This window comes from Hylobates moloch, unplaced genomic scaffold (genome assembly GCF_009828535.3).
Source record: "Hylobates moloch isolate HMO894 unplaced genomic scaffold, HMol_V3 SCAFFOLD_12, whole genome shotgun sequence".
Taxonomy (NCBI): domain Eukaryota; kingdom Metazoa; phylum Chordata; class Mammalia; order Primates; family Hylobatidae; genus Hylobates; species Hylobates moloch.
In genome coordinates, this window is record NW_026652287.1 from 1,906,616 (window position 1) to 1,912,486 (window position 5,871).

The 5,871-nt window shown below is 42.9% G+C and overlaps 1 pseudogene; it reads left to right on the plus strand.

The window, feature by feature from the left end:
- The first annotated feature begins 3,707 nt into the window (after positions 1-3,707).
- On the plus strand, positions 3,708-4,553 carry LOC116477679 (proteasome subunit alpha type-1-like; annotated as a pseudogene).
- Positions 4,554-5,871: the final 1,318 nt, after the last annotated feature.

The window sequence follows — 5,871 nt, forward strand, 5'->3', positions numbered from 1 at the left end:
GATGTGGGACGATCACATGAGCCTGGAAGATCAAGGCTGCAGTAAGCCAAGATTGTGCCACTGCACTCCAGCCTGGGAGACAAAGTGAGGCCCTATCTCAAACAAACAAACAAACAAACAAACAACAACAACAAAACTACATAAATCAAAATATCTTGTCAGAAAGATAGTCACAGAGATCAATGACACAGAATCTGCAAGTTTAGGAACAGACCCACACATGTTTTGTCAGTTGATTCAACAAGATATCCAGGTAATTTAACACAGAAAAGAAATTCTTTTCAATGAACGGTGCTGTATCAACTGGATACTCATGTGGGGAACAAAAATGACTCTTAACACCTCACGCCATATACAAGTTTAATCCAAAATATACCACGGAGGTATATGTAAAATCCAAAACTATGAGTCTCTAGAATGGGAAGAAAATCTTAGCGATATGGCATAGACCACAAGAGAAAAAAATTAACTAGACTTCATCAAAATTAAAATATCTTGCTCTGGCTGGGCGCGGTGGCTCACGCCTGTCATCCCAGCACTTTGGGGGGCCAAGGTGGGAGGATCACTTGAGGTCGGAAGTTCAAGACCAGCCTGGACAACATGGTGAAACCCTGACTCTACTAAAAATACAAAAATTAGCTGGGCATGGTGGTGTGCGCCTGTGGTCCCAGCTTCTCGGGAGGCTGAGGCACAAGAATTGCTTGAACCTGGATGGCAGAGATTGCAGTGAGCCAAGATGGTGTCACTGCACTCCAGCCTAGGCAACAAAGCAAGACTCGGTCTCAAAAAATAAACAATAAAATAAATAAATAAATAAAATAAAATAAAATATCTTGCTCTTTGAAATAACCCATTTTTAAAAATAAAAAGGCAAGCCATCCATTGAAGAAAACATTTGCACCACACATGCCAGACAAAGGACTTACATCCAGAACATGGGAGAACTCTTAAAAGCCAATAACCAGAAAACAAATAACCCACTTTTTAAAAAATAGGCAACAGACATTTCATAGAATAATATTTATAAATAACCAATAAGCACATGCAAAAATTTGCCCCACGACAGGCATGGTGGCTCACGCCTGTAATCCCAGCACTTTGGGAAGCCAAGGCGGGCAGATCACCTGAGGTCAGGAGTTCGAGACCAGCCTGGCCAACACGGCGAAACCCCAGCTCTACTAAAAATACAAAAATTAGCCAGGCACTGTGGCATGCGCCAGTAATCCAGCTACTTGGGAAGTTGAGGCAGCAGAATCACTTGAACCCGGGAGGCGGAGGTTGCAGTGAGCCGAGATCATACCACTGGACTCTAGCCTAGGTGACAGAACAAGACTCATCTCAAACACAAACAACAACAACAACAACAAGTAAAAAAAAAAAAAGAAGAAGGAAGAAGAAGAAATGTTTCCCTCCATCATCAGGGAAACACAAATTAAAACCACAGTGAGACACCACCACACACTTGTAAACAACAGGCATTGTCTCACACACGGCTGGTGGCAACATAAAATGGTATAAATCCTAGAAAAAAATAGGACTTTCTTTCTTAAAACAGTAAATATGCACTACCATATGACCCAATCACTTCAGACTTGCTCCAGAGGAAAAAAATACGTGCCCACATAAGGACTGGTATACAAATATCCCTCACAGCTGTATTTCTAATAGCCAAAAGCTGGAAACAACTGAAATACCCATGAAATGACGTGGGCGGGCACTTCATGGACAAAGGAAGGGTGATGTATCCATACAGTGGGATGTTATTCAGCAATTAAAAAAGCAAGCTACTGACACAAGTGATAGCACAGTTGAACCTCAGAAGTACACAGAGTGAAAGAAGCCAGACAGAATCATAGCCGGGCGCGACGGCTCACGCCTGTGATCCCAGCACTTTGGGAGGCTGAGGCGGGCAGATCGCCTGAGGTCGGGAGTTCGAGACCAGTCTGGGCAACACGGCAAATCCCTGTCTGTACTAAAAATAAAAAAATTAGCCGGTTGTGGTGGTGGGCGCCTGTAGTCCCAGCTACTCTGGAGGCTGAGGCAGGAGAATGGATTGAACCCGGGAGGTGGACGTTGCAATGAGCCGAGATCACGCCACTGCACTCCAGCCTAGGTGACAGTGAGATTTTGTCTCAAAAAAAAAAAAAAAAGAAAAGAAAAGAAAAGAAAAGAAAGAAAGAAAAGAAAAATAGAATATACTGTATGATTCTATTTGTATAAATTTCTGGAACATGAAAACTAGCATATAATGACAGAGACCAGATCCTGGGGATGAAAAACAGATGAGAAAACACATCCTGGGGATGGGGTGGAGGTAGGGATGGATACAGATGGACACTAGAAGCTTTTGGGGGTCATAGAAATAGCTGCTACCTTGAGTGTTATGGATGTGAAACTCCACATGCACCTCAAAAACAAAGGTTACACCATCAATACCTGTGTTTTAGTGTATTTCAATTATACCTGCATAAAATTGAAATTAAAAATACATGACAAGATGAAACCAATTCAAAATGAGGAATAAGTATAGAAGATCAGAAAAAAAGATCTAATATAAATTTAATAGGAGTTGCTGAAGAGGAAAACCAAGGCAGTAATACAAAATAATATTAAAACGTATATTTGGGCCTGGCATGGTGGCTCACGCCCATAATCCCAGCACTCTGGGGGGCCAAGGCAGGTGGATCCCTTGAGGTCAGGAGTTCGAGACCAGACTGGCCAACATAGTGAAACCCCATCTCTACTGAAAAAAAAAAAAAAAAACACACACACACACACACACACACAAATTAGCCAGGCGTGGTGGTGCATGCCTGTAATCCCAGCTACGCGGGAGGCTGAGGCAGGAGAATCACTTGAACCTGGGAGGCAGAGTTTGCAGTGAGCTGAGATCACCCCACTGCACTCCAGCCTGGGGACAGAGTGAGACTCTGTCTCAAAAAAAAAAAAAAGTATATTTTGAGAACTGTTTCCTGAAATGAAAAAAGACTTGAAATTAGGTACTGAAAGGGCACAATATCTAGGAAAATTAATCCCAAATGGCTAAGCCCATGTTGCTTCAGACCATCTAAATGACTGGAGAGACATCAGGGACTGCTGGTTAGCATGGAATATACATCTCCTTGCAGAATTAGGACGAATGCCTGTAGGGGAGAGAGTGATGTCATGTCACAGCTACGTGTTCTGACAATGTCAATACAGTACATGTACATGTACCGGGCACTGTGCTGTCAAGTGGAGGCAGGGAAAACAGCATGGCATGGTTCCAGTGTGCACTAAGAGAAACATTAGCCAAACATGCTCTACAGATGTTCCTGTGGAAACAGACAGTGCAACTTTCTCCTGTAACCATCACAGTCAACTACTACATCAGACATACGTCATTGTCACGGTCACCTATTACCATCACTGTCACCATCACCTACCACCATCATGGTCGACTATTGCACTAGACACACATCACTATCACGATCACTTAGTACACCAGACACTTCTATCAAAATGAAAAAAAAAAAATTTGTGCACTTTACTGAATTTCCTTACATATCAATTTCAGAAAGGATTCAAAGGAGGCATATGGAGAGAGTATTAAAAGTAGAACTGGGCCAGGCGCGGTGGCTCACACCTGTAAACCCAGAACTTCGGGAAGCCAAGGTGGGTGGACTGCTTGAGCTTGGGAGTTCGAGACCAGCCTGGGCTGACTCTTGTGTAATTTTATGCACCAGGAGTGTTTGGATTCCAGATTTGTATTTGATAGACCACTTCCTGTGTCTTGTCTTGTACCTCTAATTGGAAACAAAACCCAGATGCCAACACTGCGATATGGCCAGAGACCATATGGTGCTGGGCTGCTTATTGCTGGTTATGATGCTATGGATCCTCACAATTTCCAAATCTGTCTATCTGGTAACTATTTTGACCGCAGAGCTAATGTCCATTGGAGCCTGTTTTCAGTCAGCTCGTACTTACTTGGAGAGACGTATATCTGAATTTATGGAGTGCAATTTAAAGGAACTGGCTAAACATGGTCTGCGTGCCTTAAAAGAGACACTTCCGATGGGGTGCGGTGGCTCACGCCTGTAACTCCAGCACTTTGGGAGGCCAAGGCAGGTGGATCATCTGAGGTCAGGCGTTCGAGGCCAGCCTGGCCAACAAGGTGAAACCCCATCTCTACTAAAAATACAAAAAGTATTAGCTGGGCGTGGTAGCATGTGCCTGTAATCCCAGCTACTAGGGGGTGCTGAGGCAGGAGAATTGCTTGAACCCAGGGAGCAGAGGTTGCAGTGAGCCGAGATCACACCACTGCACTCCAGCCTGGGCGACAGAGCGAGACTCCGTCTCAAAAAAAAAAGAAAGAGACACTTCCTGCAGAATGGGACCTAACTATAAAGAATGTTTCCATTGGAATTGTTGGTAAAGACTTGGAGTTTACAATCTATGATGATGATGGTCTCCATTTCTGAAGGTCTTGAAGAAAGGCCACAGAGAAAGGCACAGCTGCTCAACCTGCTGACAAACCTGCAGAAAAGACTGATAAGCCAATGGAACATTAGGTGATAAGCCAATCTATATATGTATTATCAAATATGTTAGAAAGCAGGCACCACATACTGATGACAATAATCTATACTTTGAACCAAAAGTTGCAGAGTGGTGGAATGCTATGTTTTAGGAATCAGTCCAGATGTGGGTTTTTTCAAGCAACCTCACTGAAACCGTATCACAGAATACATTTTTCTTTGAGAGTGTCTGTATAATCATTTTCTAAAAAGTATAGGTATCTGTACTAATGTTTGTATATGAAGAAAAGGTATCTTTGTAGTTTTAAAGACAACTGTGAAATAAAATTGTTTCACCTCCTGGTTACAAAAAAAAAATTAAAAATTAAAAAAGTGTGCAGTGGCTCACATCCATAATCCCAGCACTTTGTGAGGCCAAGGTGGGAAGATTGCTTGAGGCCAGGAGTTCATCGGGCAACATAGCGAGACCCCTGTCTGCAAAAAATTAAAAATAAAAAGAATTAAAAATAAAAAAAGAAATGAAGTACTGATTCATCTACAACGTGAATGAACCTTGAAAACATGATGCTGATGAAAGGAGCCAGACACAAAAGGCCACACATTGCAAAAATCCATTTCTATGAAATTTCTAGAATAAGCCAGTCCATAAAAACAGAAAGCAGATTCACGGTTGCCAGGGGCAGAAGAAAGGGGGCCACAGGAGTGATTACCAATGAGTATGGAGTTTCCTTTGGGGGCGAAGCAAATGTCCTGGAATTAGATAGTTGTGTTCGCACAACACTGTGGCTGTACTAAACATCACTGGATCGTACACTTAAAATGCTTAATTTTTTTTAAAATTCAATGTTTTATTGACTAAGTCATGTGTGCCGGGCACTGTGCCGTCATGTGGGGGCAGGGAAAACAGCGTGGTGTGGTTCCAATGTGCATTAAGAGAAACATTAGCCAAACATGCTCTACAGATGTTCCCATGGAAACAGACAGTACAACTTTCTCCTGTAACCATCACGGTCAACTATTACATCAGACATACGTCATTGTCACGGTCACCTATCACCATCACAGTCACCTATTACACCAGATCACATCACTGTCACCATCACCTATCACCATCACGGTCGACTATTACACCAGACACACATCACTATCATGATCACCTATCACTATCACGATCACCTATTACAGCAGACACACATCACTGTCACAGTCACCATCACCATCATGGTCACCTATTACACCAGACACACATCCCTGTCACGGTCACCCATCACCATCATGGTCACCTATTACACCAGACACACCCATCACCATCATGGTCACCTATTACACCAGACACACATCACTGTCACGG